The sequence below is a fragment of the Procambarus clarkii genome, chromosome 31, assembly GCF_040958095.1.
Source record: "Procambarus clarkii isolate CNS0578487 chromosome 31, FALCON_Pclarkii_2.0, whole genome shotgun sequence".
In the NCBI taxonomy this organism is placed as follows: domain Eukaryota; kingdom Metazoa; phylum Arthropoda; class Malacostraca; order Decapoda; family Cambaridae; genus Procambarus; species Procambarus clarkii.
In genome coordinates, this window is record NC_091180.1 from 28623417 (window position 1) to 28643217 (window position 19801).

At 42.2% G+C, this 19801-nt stretch overlaps 5 non-coding genes across 5 annotated transcripts; 3 read left to right on the forward strand and 2 right to left on the reverse strand.

Moving 5' to 3' along the window:
• The first annotated feature begins 2304 nt into the window (after positions 1 to 2304).
• On the forward strand, positions 2305 to 2420 carry TRNAL-CAA (transfer RNA leucine (anticodon CAA)). Its single transcript has 2 exons — positions 2305 to 2342; positions 2376 to 2420. It is a non-coding gene; the product is annotated as a tRNA-Leu (tRNA).
• Positions 2421 to 13927: 11507 nt separating this feature from the next.
• Positions 13928 to 14000, forward strand: TRNAT-AGU (transfer RNA threonine (anticodon AGU)). Its single transcript has one exon. It is a non-coding gene; the product is annotated as a tRNA-Thr (tRNA).
• A 659-nt stretch (positions 14001 to 14659) lies between these two features.
• Positions 14660 to 14775, reverse strand: TRNAL-CAA (transfer RNA leucine (anticodon CAA)). The gene is made up of 2 exons: positions 14738 to 14775; positions 14660 to 14704 (listed from the first exon to the last, which is right to left on the reverse strand). It is a non-coding gene; the product is annotated as a tRNA-Leu (tRNA).
• A 1311-nt stretch (positions 14776 to 16086) lies between these two features.
• Positions 16087 to 16203, reverse strand: TRNAL-CAA (transfer RNA leucine (anticodon CAA)). The gene is made up of 2 exons: positions 16166 to 16203; positions 16087 to 16131 (listed from the first exon to the last, which is right to left on the reverse strand). It is a non-coding gene; the product is annotated as a tRNA-Leu (tRNA).
• Positions 16204 to 18426: 2223 nt separating this feature from the next.
• On the forward strand, positions 18427 to 18499 carry TRNAT-AGU (transfer RNA threonine (anticodon AGU)). Its single transcript has one exon. It is a non-coding gene; the product is annotated as a tRNA-Thr (tRNA).
• Positions 18500 to 19801: the final 1302 nt, after the last annotated feature.

Genomic DNA, 19801 nt, shown 5'->3' on the forward strand with positions numbered 1-19801 from the left:
GATCGACACACTTAGGGTTAGTTCAAACTTCACGTTTGTTAGTTGCAGCGCCATGAGGCTTGTGTGTGTGTGCGGGAGAACACACCAGAGTGTATAACTAGTGGGAGCTGGTACCTGAGGCTCGTCATGTGGGTGTCCCCCTCCCCTCACCTACTGGGGTGAGGGATCGCCCTAGGCAGGGGTGTCTTCACCCACCCATGGACGTGGTCCCACCCCCAATACCCCATGGTGGAGGGGTTCCCCATCTAGAATTTTGTGTGTTAGAAATACTTCCTCGCCAGCCATTCCCAGCTAAAAAAAAAACAGAGCTTCAATATTATGGGTGAGGATTTATGTGTAAAACTCTGCCCTAAATATTTTTAACATGGATGCCTCTAATGACAAGTTGAATTATATGGATCTTTCAATCTGTGTTCAGATTGAGCCCAGCATCATACTTAGTGGCTACAACGCTAGGCATAGGTATATTGGTAACTCACAGTTAAGTCATCGTAACGGCAATCACACTGTTGTCACTATTCAGTAGTTACGATAATGAGTAGATTGTGGGTGACCTCGAAGCGACGTATATCAGCGGAGGCGTACTTGACTTTTGTCTTGGCTTCAACGTCTCCCATACCATCGGCACCTCGTCTGTAGTGACGGGTGAGGCGTCAGGTCATGACCCCATATTACCTCTTGTAAATATCGCAAGCTCTGTTGTCCCCGGTGGAATGGTCAAACGAAACCGGTTCAGCGTACAGGTGTTGCTCCTGTGTCAAAATGATACATGCAGTTCCTTTGAACCTCATCAGTTGAAATGTTTAACAATGGACTTGTATATAATATTAAACTATTCATAGTCACTTGATCCATTGCCCAAATCACGTAATCCAAATTTCACTAACCATAATAGCATTCCTGTTTATTATAATGATTCCAAACTACGTTCACCAAGACGTGCGGTCAGGACTGGAGTACAGCAGGACTCAGGTTCAAGTACGTGTATTGAGACCATAAATCTATCTCCACTCATCTACCTCCAAAGGATAGAGTAGCTTAGGCTATTTCTATCCTCCACACACATATTGCTTAAGCCCTTTCAGATGGCCCTGGCTGTGGCTTCGGATCCTATGATAGCAGTTGAGGCAGACAGAGAAACCCTTGTCAATGGCCTCAATTCTCACAGCCAGCTCAGCCAGGCAGGGAAGGATATCAAATTAAGCTTAACAGTCTTCGTTTAGTCACGCAGTATAAACCAAACACTAGATACGACGGTAGAAAAAGGCTCCTTGGCTTCATGCTCTGTAAGGAGTATGACTAAGATGCTCGTCCGTGAATCAGAACTACACTGATTGAACTACATAAATGGTCTCCCCAAACATAAGGCATCACGCACGGAAGCATCAGTGTGCATCATTGAATTACCTCCTTCTCCTCCCTGCGTACTGACAGGTCATATACCACTTTCCTAGATCTAAAGCCAGCCTTTGAGACTGCTCACCGGCATGACACCCCGAGTGCATTCACCACACTGGATGAATGAAGAAGGGGTGACTTCTTCATTCATCTACTGTGGTGAATGAAGAAGGGGTGACTTCTTCATTCATCTACTGTGGTGAATGAAGAAGGGGTGACTTCTTCATTCATCTACTGTGGTGAATGAAGAATGGGTGACTTCTTCATTCATCTACTGTGGTGAATGAAGAAGGGGTGACTTCTTCATTCATCCACTGTGGTGAATGAAGAAGGGGTGACTTCTTCCTTGGTTACTTATCCAACATCCGTACTGTTCCAAGAGCACAGGAGTGTAACAAGAGACTGTGAACTAGCCATTCCACAGGGAGGTGTCTTTAGTCTTACCCAGTTCACATACTATTCATGTACCCTACGTGAATGTCACTATGTAAATTAATGTGAAAAATGTCAGAACGGATAGATTATTATTGCAAATGTTCAGCTCTGTGCATCAATAATATCATTTATAATATATTATAATTTCATTGTTTCTATTTTGCATGCTGGATTTTCAGGTTCTTGAAGAGCCGACTGTCAATTACGTAAAATTATTCCTGTATTTTTCATTATATTCATTGTTAACTGCGGTACAGCTACGGAGATACATACTAAGCTCAATAACATTACTTCAGTTTAATATTCAACTGGAGACAATCTTCAAAATTAATGGGGACGTTTGATAAACCGCCGTCAACCTGTCCCTATCGACACCAGTAAAAATGGCGGTCCTCTGATAAATTCAAGAATAAGATATTATACACCTAAATATTATTTTCTACATAACATGCCGCAGGACATGTCTCAAGTGTCAGGATGGCCGAGTGGTCTAAGGCGCCAGACTCAAGGTAACTTCCCTTCCGATAGAAGGGCCATGGGCATTCTGGTCCTCTCTGAGGGCGTGGGTTCGAATCCCACTTCTGACAAATGGTTTTGCAAATTACCTATATTGGATTATAAATCATTATATCCTTTATAAAGGAGAGACGCATATCCAACTTTGCTGTATATTCAACTTTGGGTGGTAATAATAACAATAAGATAGCCTTATAAGGTTCCTCTATTTTGTACCGACAAGATAACGAAAACTTGAGGGTTGTAAGATGTAAGATGTAAGATTATAGACCAATATCAAATCTACCCATTCTATCAAAAATATTTGAAAAAATTATTTACAAACAGCTCTATTCCTACCTCGTAAAACTCGACATACTCAGCCCCTGCCAGTTTGGCTTCCGGTCCCAAAAGAGTACCAATGATGCAATCATTAGTCTCCTTGACATTATCTACTCAGCCCTTGACAAAAATGAGTTTCCGATTGGACTCTTCATTGACCTAAGAAAAGCCTTTGATACTGTTAATCACAACTACCTCTTATTTAAACTCCAGCATTATGGAATCCGAGGCCTTGCCCTTGACTACATCCGATCCTATCTTAGTGACAGACACCAATATGTAACCATCAATGATACAACTTCTTCCACTCTACCAATTACCGTTGGAGTGCCACAGGGCAGCATCTTAGGACCTCTTCTATTTCTTATATATATAAACGATCTGCCTAATGTCTCTAATATTCTCAAACCTATATTGTTTGCTGACGATACTACCCTTATCTACTCAAACCTCAACCCACATACACTAAATAATGTTGTGAATAATGAATTAAAAAAAGTCCACTTATGGATGTCAACGAACAAACTAACATTAAACATCGAAAAGACTTACTACATCTTATTTGGAAGCAAATCATCAAATGCAATTCAGCTACAGATAGACAACATTAACATCAGTAATAAAAATGATGGCAAGTTTCTTGGCCTATTCCTAGACAAGAGACTCAATTTCAGCACCCACATTCAACACATAACTAAGAAAGTCTCTAAGACAGTTGGTATACTCTCCAAAATCAGATATTATGTTCCTAACTCTGCTCTCCTCTCACTATATTATGCACTAATCTACCCCTATCTTAATTATGGTATCTGTGCATGGGGGTCTACCACTGCAAACCACCTTAAGCCCATCATCACACAGCAAAAATCTGCTATCAGAATAATAACTAACTCTGCTTTCAGACAACACTCAGCTCCCTTGTTTAAATCTCTAAACTTGCTAAATATTAACTCCCTCCACACATTCTCTTGTGTCAACTACATTTACAAAACCCTGTTCTTAAATGCAAACCATGCTCTGAAACTCTCCCTGGACAGATGTAATAGGACCCATTATCACCACACCAGAAATAAATATCTCTTTGATATCCCCAGGGTCAAACTTAATCTGTGTAAACACTCTATGCAAATTAAGGGACCTAGTCTATGGAACTCACTCCCTAGTGAATTGAAAAACTGTAAAACTTTTGCCTTATTTAAAAGCAAAACCAAAAAGTACCTAACTTCATCTATTTAGTTTCCTACACTGAGCTTTAAATTTGCTCTGTACCTAGTGGTACCCAATCTCCTAATTTTTATGTAATATCAAACAACCTTATCATTGTGTTCATTGCTGTCTCTTTTATGTGCTAGCCATATGCTGTATTGTGACTACCAATTTTTGTCAACTACCATTCAAGCTGTCATTGCAATCAATCTTATATTGTTTCTGCTGTATTGTGCCTACCAATTTGTTGTCAACTACCATTTTAAGCTGTCATTGCAATCAATCATAGCTACCTATGTGCTTTAATATACTGTACCTATAATTTTCTCTCATCTTTTTTTTTTTTTTTTCATTCCATGTAATCTGTTATCATTTTTTTGTCTATAAATTTTGCAAGTATTTACCTCCTTAAAATTTTCTTAGATTAAGGACCTGCCCGAAACGCTGCGCGTGCTAGTGGCTTTACAAGACTGTAATTACCATAATTGTATCCTCACATTCCTTATGTACATTCTTGTATATGCATAAATAAATAAATAAATAAAAATGTACGTTAATCCCTTGTTTGACACTTCACTTAAGACAGTTAAGTCCCAGCTGTGTCTGGGTACAAGTGACAGGATGAACAACCCAGCGGATTTTCTCTCTATTTCAGGGTCTTGTACATGCTGCTATGGCGGTGTGTCCACTCACAGGATGAGTGGCGCTGCCCAATACTGTCACTATGGCGGTGTGTCCACTCACAGGATAAGTGGTGCTGCCCAATACTGTCCCTATGGCGGTGTGTCCACTCACAGGATAAGTGACGCTGCCCAATACTGTCACTATGGCGGTGTGTCCACTCAAAGGATGAGTGGCGCTGCCCAATACTGTCACTATGGCGGTGTGTCCACTCACAGGATGAGTGGCGCTGCCCAATACTGTCACTATGGCGGTGTGTCCACTCACAGGATGAGTGGCGCTGCCCAATACTGTCACTATGGTGGTGTGTCCACTCACAGGATGAGTGGCGCTGCCCAATACTGTCACTATGGTGGTGTGTCCACTCACAGGATGAGTGAAACACATCTCTGAGTGACCGTTCCTCAGAGTAACATACTCGAAGGAAGTCAGTCTATATATTATTTATTCTTAGTTTTAAGCAAAATAGAAAAATGACAGGATTCCAACAAGTTAATGTTGTATATTTTAATGCAAGAGTGGAGGTGGTGAGTGTAGTAGGGGCAGGCTGCCTCGCTGGGGAGTATATATACCAGTGGTCACCAGTATACCTCTTTATACTCCACTGTTTTATACATTATAACCAGTTATGTTACCAAACACTTGTGCTGAGTCCTGCATAGTCACTCTCTAGTACGCGTTACGCCCGTCTGTCTGTGTCTGTCTGTGTCTGTCTGTCTGTCTGTCTGTCTCTCTCTCTGTCTCTCTCTCTCTCTCTCACTTGTTTCTCTCCACCCCGTGTCTCTCCATCTCTCCCTCCCTCGTCATAGGAGATTGCACTGACTGGTGACGACACATTTTTTGCACCATCATTGTGATACTAACCATTTGCTTTGTATTCTGCATAGTTCAGCTCCACACAAGGGCAGAGAGAAGAGAGACACACATAGACAAACACAAGAACATAAAATGAAGAACACAGAGAAAGTATTTCAGTGGTTGCATCTGCAATATTGTTGAGAACAGAGGCATGCAGTCAACTCACCAGATCATCAGTGGTTTAAATGCGAGTCCAGAAGCTGAAATGCATTCCATACAAGCACGACTAGATGAAAACATGTTGCATACCACCTACGGCAGACCAATTCCGTAATATGCGGCGCCAGCGTGTTGTTGATAGCCCATCCAAAATCATGAACCTATATACAATTCTGAAATGTACTGCCAGACTAGTCCCAGAGCTGAGAGGCATGAGTTGTGAAGAAAGAATGATGGAACTAAGACTCACGTCTTAGAAGAAGAACTAAGTTCTTATTCTAAGTAAGAACTTCTAAGAACTTAGTTCTTAGACGAACTAATACTTCTGGGAGAAAGAGAGAGCAGAAAGGAGCCATGATCGCAACATGTACAATTCCCAGGTGGATTGACAAGATAGTTTAAATCAGAATACATAAGCAGGAACACCATCAAGGGAACACAGGTGGGAACCTATGACCCGAATGACCAAAATGAAAGTTAGAAGGAACCTTTTTTTTCAGTGCAAGAACAGTCAAAAAATGTAATGAATGAGAGAGAAATGTGGTGAAGGGGACGCCAAGTAGAGCTAACAGTGTCGGAGGGCAGACACCACAGTGTTAAGCAACATGTACACCAACCAGCTCAAGGCTGAGAGGCGGGACCCAGGCGCTGAAACATATCTCCCGCAATCCCCGATAGGTTAGTTCACAGTTATGTAACACACACACACACACACACACACACACACACACACACACACACACACACACACACACCACACACACACACACACGCACACACGCACACACACACACACACACACACACACACACACACACACACACACACACACACACGCACACACGCACACACACACACACACACACACACACACACACACACACACACACACACACACACACGCACACGCACACGCACACGCACACACGCAACACGCACACACACACACACACACACACACACACACACACACACACACACACACACACACACACACACACACACACACACACACGCACACACACACACACACACACACACACACACACACACACACACACACACACACACACACATGCTGATACAGGTGTGGTCAGTGACACCTGTTTGGTTGAGCAAATGATCCACATTGACGTGAGGTTCATCCTCAAACAGTCCCCAACGTTGATGTAATATTGCTGAGCAAAGGCTGAGCAACATGACTCAGCAAACAACGTTGATGTAACATCACAAGTTGATCATGTTTATTCAACGTTATCAACTTTCAGTATTTACATCAACGTCGTTTGCCTAGCTTAGCCCATGAGGTGGGGTGGGGTGGGGGGGGGGGGGTGAGAAGCACATCATCACCTACGTTGACTTAACGTCACTCTAGCATACTGTGAACGCTGGGACACAACCCACACATATCCTCTCATTATGGGTATAGTGCCCCGGGCACCTCCCCCCTCATCAATCAGGCGGACTCAATCACTGTTAATCATCAGACTTAATTATCTCTCCTTTTGCCTCCCCTCTACACTACGTAAATATATACACATAAATAAACACACACAAGAACTACCTCATCATCTACAATATAAATATGGTTATGGCACAATAATTATTAAAATTATGATATTCACAGCAATGAACAAACTCTCAACCACATGGAGGGAGGGGGGAGAGCCACCATCAACAGAGGGGGGAGGTAGGAGGGCCACCATCAACAGAGGGGGGAGGTAGGAGGGCCACCATCAACAGAGGGGGGAGGTAGGAGAGCCACCATCAACAGAGGGGGGAGGTAGGAGAGCCACCATCAACAGAGGGGGGAGGTAGGAGAGCCACCATCAACAGAGGGGGGAGGTAGGAGAGCCACCATCAACAGAGGGGGGAGGTAGGAGAGCCACCATCAACAGAGGGGGGAGGTAGGAGGGGAGGGCCACCATCAACAGAGGGGGGAGGTAGGAGGGGGAGGGCCACCATCAACAGAGGGGGGAGAGGGGAGGGGGAGGGCCACTATCAACAGATGGGGGGAGGGGGTAGGGCGACCATCAACAGAGGGCGGGGTGGGGGGAGGGCCACCATCAACAGAGGGGGGGGGGGGGGAGGAGGGCCACCATCAACTCCATTATTATAAGGCATTGCTAAGACAAGTGTTCAACGCGCCCTTCTAGCCCTGACACGTCGCTCAGCCTTGGTGCCAAGATCGCAACGTCGCCATGTTGGTGTCCTCGCAGGGGTTTCCTGGCACCCCTACAACTCTATGACCCCTTTGTGGCACTGTAGTGTCTCTGGAGTGTCAGAACTGCAGTGTCTTTGGCCCTCACTCCTTGTCTTCCATAACCAATCCTCATTTGCCCGGGACTGTCCATTGGAGGTTACTTGAGAGCCTCAGGCTTGCTCATGAAAATAAAAAAATTCCATCCGTCTTCTCTAGAGTGTCTTACAGCCTAAATATGGAGAAAAATTGTCTCACAATCACTGGCATTCCTTCAGATGTGTCTGGATTCATCAAGCAAAAATTCGCCTTACTGTACATTTGAATTCAAGCAGTTCTTTGGGTACAGTGAACCTTCTGGACCAATGAGCTGACTCGCAGCTCCCAATTAGGAGCCTCGTGACTTTATGTCCGATTGGTTGGCCGATACAAACTTGACCAGTTATTTCAGGCGTCTACAACCGGGGCCCAAGAGCCTGGCTGGGAAAGAAATCTCTGTCTGGACTGATTGTTGCCACTAGAGGCGGCTAGTTTATTGTGAACCCATACTCATTCTGTGAGCGGTAGCGCAAAAAAAAGGGGGATGGGGTTACAGAGGGCACAAAAAAGTGCTAATCAGACCTCAGCAGAGATCTTTACCTGTAACCTGCACACTTAATAATTATAATGTCGCCCAGTTACAAACAAAAATCATTATAATATCTATATATTTACAATAATTTTATTATACATTGGTAAGTCTTTTGCCAACGCATAAAATATTTTAGATATATAGTACAGGATCGAGGAAGAGCTGCTGTTTATTACTAGTCATATTCATTAGTCTCATATATGTCATTTATCTGCTAGACGCAAAATATGGATACTATGCTAGGATTTCATATATTTTATTATTTGTAATAAAATGCTTTGCTATTTCAAGTAGCGCGAGTTTAGATTTATCTCTAAATGTCTCAAATTTGTCAGTCAAAGTTGTAATGCTCATGTGGACATTACATGACATCAGGCTCATGTGTGTTCCTGAACACAGGCACACACAAGCACACACAGGTACAAACACAGGCATACACAAACACACACAGGTACAAACACAGGCATACACAAAGACACACAAGTACAAACACAGGCATACACAAACACACACAGGTACAAACACAGGCATACACAAACACACACGGGTACAAACACAGGCATACACAAAGACACACAAGTACAAACACAGGCATACACAAACACACACAGGTACAAACACAGGCATACACAAACACACACAGGTACAAACACAGGCATACACAAACACACACAGGTACAAACACAGGCATACACAAAGACACACAAGTACAAACACAGGCATACACAAACACACACAGGTACAAACACAGGCATACACAAACACACACAGGTACAAACACAGGCATACACAAACACACACAGGTACAAACACAGGCACACATCAAGTTCCACGTCAATATAAACTAGCAATTACTCCCCAAACAAGAAGAACACAGGAGCACCGGGCTTGAAGGTCAGGGAGATTGTTATCTGACATGCGACTACGACACTAAAGAAAAATAATACATTGACAGCCACAGCACAAGCACGGTACAAACACGTCACAGCCACAGCCACAGCACGGTACAAACACGTCACAGCCACAGCCACAGCACGGTACAAACACGTCACAGCCACAGCACAAGCACGGTACAAACACGTCACAGCCACAGCCACAGCACGGTACAAACACGTCACAGCCACAGCACAAGCACGGTACAAACACGTCACAGACACAGCACAAGCACGGTACAAACACGTCACAGCCACAGCCACAGCACGGTACAAACACGTCACAGCCACAGCACAAGCACGGTACAAACACATCACAGACACAGCACAAGCACGGTACAAACACATCACAGCCACAGCACAAGCACGGTACAAACACATCACAACCACAGCACAAGCACGGTACAAACACATCACAGACACAGCACAAGCACGGTACAAACACATCACAGCCACAGCACAAGCACGGTACAAACACATCACAGACACAGCACAAGCACGGTACAAACACATCACAGACACAGCACAAGCACGGTACAAACACATCACAGCCACAGCACAAGCACGGTACAAACACATCACAGACACAGCACAAGCACGGTACAAACACATCACAGCCACAGCACAAGCACGGTACAAACACATCACAGCCACAGCACGGAACAAACACAACACAGGTACAATATTACAGGATAAAATTTACATATGAACTGTAGTTGAGTTGCCATTAGCGTTTTCCTCTTTATGATAACGGTAACGCAGATCTTAATGGCCCGATAGCCACAAGTACAACCAGATACCCTTAAGGGAACCAGGAAGTACACACACACACACACACACATTTCTGTGCTCCATTAGTTGTCTAGAGGTGTATAGGGTCACGTGGTCGTCAAGGGCTAGGAATCATGCCTTTACTTAGGGCTCATGTTGTGACGTACACGCAGGCCAGAGTAGGCTACGTGATCTGCTCAAGGTGGCGTTTGTAGTCTAGTGCGTTGGTTGTTTTGCTTCTAATATATTGCCTTGCATTTAATGTGCTCCCTTGTCAATTTTAAGATCTTTTCTACGGTACAATTGTCCTTTGGTTTAGAGGGAGCCTAGCGAGGCATGAAATAAATGCGTGTTAATAGTGTGTTGCATTTAAGTCCTGTTGCTGTCTTAAGAAAGCCTTTGAGGTTAGGACTGGTATTGTATTTAGGGTATTAATGTCATGCGTAAGAGGCTGTTTTACTGCATGCTGAGAAATGGGTTAAATTTTGTTTATCGTTGTGCTTTCCGGGGACTCAAGCAAGTACTCGCGCGCGCGCGCGCACACACACACACACACAGGGGAGACATGATCACAACCTACAAAATCCTCAGGGGAATCGACCGGGTAAACAAGGACGAACTTTTCAACACTGGTGGGACGCGAACAAGGGGACACAGGTGGAAGCTGAGTACCCAAATGAGCCACAGAGACGTTAGAAAGAACTTTTTCAGTGTCAGAGTAGTTAGCAAATGGAATGCATTAGGAAGTGATGTGGTGGAGGCTGACTCCATTCACAGTTTCAAATGTAGATATGATAGAGCCCAATAGGCTCAGGAATCTGTACACCAGTTGATTGACGGTTGAGAGGCGGGACCAAAGAGCCAGAGCTCAACCCCCGCAAGCACAATTAGGTGAGTACAATTAGGTGAGTACACACACACACACACACACACACACACACACACACACACACACACACACACACACACACACACACACAGTCAGCTTCCCTTCCTCTCTATCAGACTCAACATCCACCACTGTATCACACATCGCAGCCACAACACTGAAAACGGAAGAAACAAAGTTATCTTTCATTTGTCATTCACGTGCGGGTCAACACCATCATGACCAGGCCAGCAACACGGCCCGTTACGGCAAGGCGTAGTACACACTCCTGACACAGCAGCAGGTCTACCGTCCTCCACAACGGGTTTTGCAGGACACGATATAGCGATCGAAGAGAGGGCGTGGCGTGCCTCCCCCGCCCCCAGGTCTGCAGTCACTGGCTTGTCTGCAGAGGCGGTCCCCTGCGGCTGCCTGTGTGTGTGTGTGTGTGTGTGTGTGTGTGTGTGTGTGTGTGGTGTGGTGTGTGTGTGTGTGTGTGTGTGTGTGTGTGTGTGTGTGTGTGTGTGTGTGTGGTGTGTGTGTGTGTGTGTGTGTGTGTGTGTGTGTGTGTGTGTGTGTGTGTGTGTGTGTGTGTGTGTGTGTGGATTCCACTTGTTGGCCACACTTACAGGATACGAGAATTAAGAAGTATTCCCTTTCATTACTTCAACTCTTTACCGTTTCCAGCTTCTGCCTATATCCACTTCTCCAACTTTCTCTCAATTTAAAGTTACATATTGTCCAACTTGTTTACTTCTCATAGTATTTTGTATGTAGTGATCATGTCCCCTCTGTTTCTACTCTTCTCTAGGGTTGTGAGCATAAATTACTTTGACCTGTCATCGTAGTTTTGATTCTTAACTCACGCTCTAGTAGAGTTGAAAACTTTTGTACTTTTCAAGTTTAGTTTTATGCTCCAGGTGTGGATTTGAAACCAATGGTAAGTATTCGACTACTGACCTCACACAGATTGTGTACAGTGTTTAGAAAAAAGTCCCTATTTTGATTTTTAAATGCTGTTCCTATACTTTCCTGGCTCCCAAATGCTGTCGACATTATCCTGTTTATGTGTACCACTGGTGCAATGCTGAAAATATATCCACTACCAAATTTTGTACTTCTTTTGGAATCCAGAAGTTTCCTTTCTCCTTACGGTGTAATTTCCTTTTGGTCTCCTATATTTCCACCATCTCCATTACATTACACTTGTTGTGGTTGAACTTTAACAACCATTCGTTTGCCCACTCCTGGGGTTCTTACTTTTTCGAGACTTCCAGGACATCTCCAATCTCGAGTATTTTATTAGAAAACTGTTACCAGGTGACAAAGTACCACGCAGCTTCCTTCAGCAATCATGATGACATTGGTCTATCAAAACTGCCTTTTTTAGTTCTAATATGGGGAGGAACCTTTTAAATCACCCTTGAGGTATAAAATTTTAAAATTTACGTGGGAATTTTTTTTATATAAAGAAAACAGTAATTAATTACATTAAAAAGATAATCAGCGGCCGTAATGGCTGACTGATGAAACAAGGGGCGCATAATGTAGTCAACCCCACAGACTCCATCACTCAGACTTAAACCACAAAATTATCACTTCACCTACCAAATAATCTCTGTAATCTTATCCATTGTATAACTTATAAATTATTATTATTAAGTCAGATATTAAGAGACATCTGTGGCCAGGACAATGGCCAACGATAATGAGACTGAGGCTATGAATGACATGAACGATAGCGTAACCAGTTTTATTATTATTATTATTTTCTACCACAGACGTGGCCACACATTTACAATGCTAACCAGCATATATACATTTTCTTCTGTTCTCCATGGACAGAGTGAGAGATTGGTCAAACATACAGTTCAGGGATTTATTGAACCAGTATGTTGAGGCCAGAAATAAACTCGACGAGAACCCAAACTCGTTACGGGCCGACATATACTTTTTAAATGGACGAAAGAATGGCAAATGTAGTTTAATGCCGAAAAATAAGGAGTTTTAAGTCTACGAAGTAATAATATATTTTTCATTCCTCAGATATTTGCCATTGTTAAGCACCATTTAGATCATGCATTTCAATTTAATCGCCGAACTATAAAATGGACAAATTCACTTCAAGCGAGGGGTGGAATTATCAGGGGAAAGTACCAAGCCATTACGACTATAGAGCACTTGGAAGGGGTCAGGATTAGGATTTGGGATGGGACGGGGGGGGGGATGGTGGCCAACCATTTGGACGGTCGGGGATTGAACGCCGACCAGCATGAAGCGAGACCGTCGCTTAGTTGTATTGTAAAACTCATAACACATAAAATTATACAAAATTTTCCTATATTTCCTCATGGCTCCAAAAAAAAAAAAAATCCATTTCGTAATTTCCGAGTAAATGTGACGTCAGACAAACTTGCCTGAAGCCTCGCCTGATGAAACCCTTATCTATCCACTCCACTCTAATTAACCAAGACGGTTAAAGTGATAACAATGTCATACAGCTGGTTATAGTGATGATGACAGTATAGTAAAGATGGTTATAGTGATGATGACAGTATAGTAAAGATGGTTATAGTGGTGATGACAGTATAGTAAAGATGGTTACAGTGATGAGAACTGTGTAGCGAAGGTGGTTATGGTGACAAAGGTCACGTATAGTGTAGATGGTTGCAGTGGTGAAGGTCATATGTAGTGAATATATGACCCCCGGTACCCGAGCAACGCCGGGTACCCAAGTTGATGATGATGATATTTAATTCAAAATACATATGATCCAAATACAGCATAAACAAAGGTTAAATGTATTTAAAGTTTGTCAAATTCTTGAACTATGACCTTATTTTGCTTTATTTACTAATAATTATCACTAAACAAAACTATACAATCATAGCCAAACCCCTAAATTCTAACCTACAATTTTGACACAGTATTATTACTGGTCAAGATTATATGCCTCCATAGCTCAGTGGCTAGAGCGCTGGTCTAGTAAACCAGAGGCCGGGAGTTCGATCCTCCCTGGAGGCACGCTCGTGGGGCAGCTTGTTTTGAAAATTGTTATCATGCGTTATCCTTGTTGGTTAAAATAGGCTAGGTTAAGTGGAAAAAATAGATCAGGCCTGGTTACATTAGATCATGTTACTTATAGTTAGATTAATTTTTAAATACTATTTTTTTTTATACAAGAAGGTACATTGAGTTTGTGAGAGTACATAACATTGATGTTTTAACATTCTTGCAAGGCCACTAACATGCAAAGCGTCTCGAGCAGTTCCTTAACCTAACAGATAATTATAAGTAGGTAATTTGTAGCAAAATTTAAGCTACTTATGTTTATGCGTGCGTGTGCGCGTGTATGGAAAAAAACCTGTTTTACTCTGAGTTTGATTTCATAACATTTGAGGATGTTATGAGTACGATGAGGATGAGTACGAATGTTAATTGACGCTTTCTTGTGAAAGTTGATGTTGCAGTATTAAATTTATTATGTATCACAGAGGTGGTCTGACGGATATTAGTGACATGTCGCAGTTTGAGATCGCTTCCCTATTAGACATTGGAACAACTACGTATAGTTATTTTATATAACTTTTGCTGTACATTAGAGATAAAGTGAGAGAGAGTATGCTTCATGATCTCTGCCGTAACATAAGTGGTTGAAAATTAAAAACAAAATACAAAACCAATGTCAGGAGTGGGATTCGAACCCACGCCCTCAGAGAGGACCAGAATGCCCATGGCCCTTCTATCGGAAGGGAAGTTTCCTTGAGTCTGGCGCCTTAGACCACTCGGCCATCCTGACGTTGCGCTCGAAGGCATGTTTTAGCAAGTGATTTAAATTCATGGCTTTATTTGCTCTCTCTCTCTCTCTCTCTCTCTCTCTCTTCTCTCTCTCTCTCTCTCTCTCTCTCTCTCTCTCTCTCTCTCTCTCTCTCTCTCTCTTTTATCTGCTTTCATTCTCTTGGACGACAGACCTTACCAAAGTGTGTGCTGCGTTTTCTTAACAGTGCTCAGAGAATCATGAGTTTAATGAACTTTTGCCTCTCATATATATAAGGACTGTGGATGGGTTCCCATACACAGGTTCCCCATTTTGTATACATTATTAGGCGAGTCATTATTTGAGTACATTATCAGGGGTGTCAAGGTCCAGCAGGCGCCGTAATGCCGCCGCCTCTGGACCTTCCACTCCTGCTGGGGGAAGTCCACAGATACAAACAAAAGGGAACAGGCTTCAGAGATCAAGACGCATTCCCGGACAGGAACCCGGACGCAGCGGGAAACCTAAAAGAAACAGCGTGGAACACGTGCTCTGGAGAAGTGAACCGTAGGAAAACTGTAGTGAGGGGAGTCGACCTGAGTCCTGCCATGACCTGACATGACCTGAGACGGGTAGCAGGGAGATACCACCAACCACCTCTAGTGACACAAGGGAGGAGCTGGCTTCGCTCTTCTCACGAATGTCGCCTACTGGACACACACTTGATTTACTAATCACACACTTGATTTACTAATCACACACTTGATTTACTAATCAAGCTGTTGTTGTTTTAAATTCAGTTACTCAAAACAAAAGTTGCAAGTAGCATGGGCTATGGTGAGCCCGTAGTGGACTTACTAATCAAGTGCCTCGCGTACATCCAATGGGCAGTGGAACATTTATAATTTCAATGTTTCTGAAGAGTCTAATTAAAAATAGCTAACACATTATTTGAGGTATACATATTCGAGGAATGTGTAAGTTACAAGAAGTACAGCTAAACGAAGTATTTAAAACTAATAATTTTAGTGAATACTGAGAATTTCAGATTTTTGGAAGTTAGTATACAAGTACAGTATTTAAAAAGTATCCAAAATTATAGTGATGAATTAAACTGCATTGGTAATTTGCAGTGAAATAAAAGTTAGGAGATCTATAGTCAATTTTAAAGGAATAAAAACTAGTTACTTAAATAAATGCTTTAAATGTATCAAACTTATTGGTTAGCACTCACCGTAACCCTTAATTCAACCTCCCATGGAAATTTGTGGTTGAAAAAACTAAAGGAAAAAGTAATAATTTCAGACCTTAAAATATAACACTTTGTAACTTTGCACAGTTACAAAATATTAATGTCAGAAGTGGGATTCGAACCCACGCCCTCAGAGAGGACCAGAATGCCCATGGCCCTTCTATCGGAAGGGAAGTTATCCTTGAGTCTGGCGCCTTAGACCACTCGGCCATCCTGACATATTAATGTACAGACCAAACTTCGGGATAAATGCCTGTTTATCCAAATGTCCCTATTTTACCCAGTACTTAAACTGTAAAATCACCATATTTAATAGAATTTATAGTAAACAAAATATATAAAAATCAGGTATTCAAAACAATATGACTAAGTATGAAAAGTGGAATGTGATTTGTCTTTACGATATAGAAATCAAATTTATAACTATGAAAGTTGGCATCAGCCCTCACGTGTCAATAAACTCAACATATACTACAGTCAACCCGTCTTTGTCTAGTTCATAAACCCATTTTTGTTTATTTACAAGCTTAGGTATACACAGCATGTCGTAATTCTCTAACACATGCCACCTAGCTAGAAGTCATATTATAACTCTCTAGCACACGTCACATAACTAGAGGATATGTTATACCTCTCTAGCACATGCCACATAACTAGAGGTCATGTTATAACTCTCTAGCACACGCCACATAACTAGAGGACATGTCTAACAACCGTCTAACACAAGTGTCAGTTCCCCATCACAGCCTAAGGTACAAATCCGGGTCAAATGATAACCAACACAAATTACCACTTGACCAATATTTTCTTATCGTTAGACATTTCAATATCGCACGCACGATGACCTCATTGTTTCTGTGTCAAGAGTTATTAAGAGTAATTATTCTATCATGTGGCGATTACTATTTAAAGCATTACGTTACACCTGTCTTTAAAATATTGTAAAACGATAGCCTCTTTGTTTTCTTCATCGCCGTTATTATGTGAATATAATAAGGAATTGGGTTAACAAACTAAATAAGGTAATATATCACAAATGATAAAACTTGTCCAGTTGTCTACGATGGGGCTGTCCCAGCCAAAGTGTAAATGACAAAACAAAATCCTGAGATTAGTGAATAATGGTGTATAATAATATACTTTTTTGTCAAAATATTTAGCCAAGTGTAGCCAATGAGGAGTGCCAAAAATCGTCGTAGGGATCAGAATGTGATCTTGGCACATTGTTCCCTCTTGATTTCTCTCCCCCCCTCCTCCCCCCCCCCCCCGAAGCCTATGTCAGTCCCATACCCCAGACCATTCCCCCTGAAAAGTTAACTGAGGGTGGCACAAAGTGTCTGGCTTCCAACCTTGGACTGAGAAACATTCTCTCTTACATAGATGAGCCTCTGTATCAATTAACCCTTTCACCACTGCAAATTGCATGGACGGGTATATTAGGAGCATATAATAAACAAAACTAAATGTTTATGTTAATATCGGTGCAAAAGCCTTGACACGTGCCCCAGTTAGACTGCCTCGTGCAGATACAATGCCCACACACTGCTAGCTTGCACTACAAGCAAGTCTCTCATTTGTTGATATCATTACCGTGTGTCACAACCTTAACTACAGCACTGGAATCAGCTTACCATCCTTGTAACTTTATCACAAATTAAATTTGATTGTAACTAGTTCACCACAAATATTTTCATTACTGACCCTACACAACACGGTGACCTGGTTGTAAACCAACTGGAGGGTCGTGCTCTAGGGGAAACTAAATATTTTATTTATTTATTTATATATATACAAGAAGGTACATTGGGATTGTGAGGATACATAGCATAGTGATTACATTCTTGTAAAGCCGCTAGTAAGCGCAGCGTTTCGGGCAGGTCCTTAATCTAAGAAATTTAATTCGTTTTGCCGGGGACAGGAAGCCTGTATATACTTATATATCAGGCTTATATCGACCAAGGTCCCCCTCCCCCCAAAAGGTCTAATTACCGACCCTGCCCAGGATGCAACTCTACAACAGCTGCCTATAACTCCCTGGTTCATTTACTGTTCGGTGAACACGTGCAACAGGAACTTACAACTGGCGGGTTGTACTGTAGTGAAAATTAATAGGGAACGCTTAATGAGCTAGTGGAAGGGAAAGCTATAAGCCTGCTAACAATTAAGAGGCAAAAAATGGTCTACACTGTGTGAACAAATATATTTACGTGACGGCCGATATCGCACTTATAATGGCCTTGTTTATAAGGGAACTATAACTGATATTAGCTATACTAGAGTTAACAGGCAAAGGAATGACAACTCCGCAGTTAAAAGAGGAGCATACAGCTAATGCGGAGGTCCTTACTTGTAGTTATTTACCTCTGTATAATGAATAAGGCATGGAACTGAATAGCATATATAAACAAATTTTTGAAAATGCAAAACCTGTGGTACCAGGCGCCTCCATAGCTCAGTGGCTAGAGCGCTGGTCTAGTAAACCAGAGGCCGGGAGTTCGATCCTCCCTGGAGGCACGCTCGTGGGGCAGCATGTTTTCGCGTGTAGATTATGATCACATATAGCGACCGTTACACATGTTTCTTAGGCGTCTTGCAAGTAATTTTATTTTTACTTTACATTTCCTGAATTTGTAATTAAGGGTAATTAGTGAGTAAGAGCCACGCTCCTTCTACCGTCCCAATCATAGTTATGTTATGACGTTTTGTAGTTACGAAAGTTTTAGCATCCACTGCCCTCTATAATACAGTAATAATAATTTATTTACAAGAATGTACAATGGGTTTGCGAGATTACACAAAATTGGTATTTCTACATTTTTGCAGTCACTAACACGCATAGCATTTCGTGCAGAGTATTATTCCTCTAAATTATTCCGGCGGTCCTCAACTCTTGCTCGCACAAGATAACTTTATTTTTTCCGTACATTTTAATTTCTTATTCTGAATCTGTGGCTTCTTGTTTCTTAAGTTGCAAGGTAAAAAAAAATCCTCACTGTCAACTTTGAGAATGCCTATTTCGAATTTGTATGTGTTAATAATATTGTATGTGACCGCATCTTTTTATTTACTAGCTTTGTCATATCTGAGGTCCTCAGCCTCTCCAAATAACCTATTTTAGGTCTGGAACCCATTGTACTCCCTAGTTGTCTGCAGGATCGAGCATTGACTCTTGGATCCCGCCATTGTGTGTTTGTGTGTACTCACCTATTTCTACCAGCATAATCGAGCATTAGTTCTTAGATTCCGCCTTCCTAGGCACCGGTTGTCTAATGCAGGACTACTGGTCTATTTTCCTATCATATCTACTTTTAAAATTGTGAATAGAGTTTGCCTTTACAACCTGTAAAGATCGGTGGCCCAACCACCGCGGATTTGAACTTGGGTTGATTTCTGTAATGGAGAGTGGGGCGTTCTGGCAGTGCACACAGGGGTTATGAATCTATAATTCTATGACTATGATTCACAGTACATCCTTAAGTGCTCTTAACCTTCTTAACACACGTAATCTGACTTAAACTTTACCCCTTTCTCTTATTCTTACCCTTTTTCTAATTTATTATCTTTCCTCTAATTCTTACCTTCCCTTTATTCCGTTCTTCATCCTATTCTTACTATTCACCTTACTCTTATCTTCAACCTGTTGTTCAAGATTCGCTACTTGGAACAAAAAGTTCCAAGTAGCACGGGCTATGGTGAGCCCGTAGTGGACTTACCTGGCACAGTAGCGGGGCTGTAACTTCTGTGTTACTTTCACCTTACTTTTACCTTTTTATCTTGCCTGCTCTTCACCTTTTATCTCACTCTCTTACCTCATTT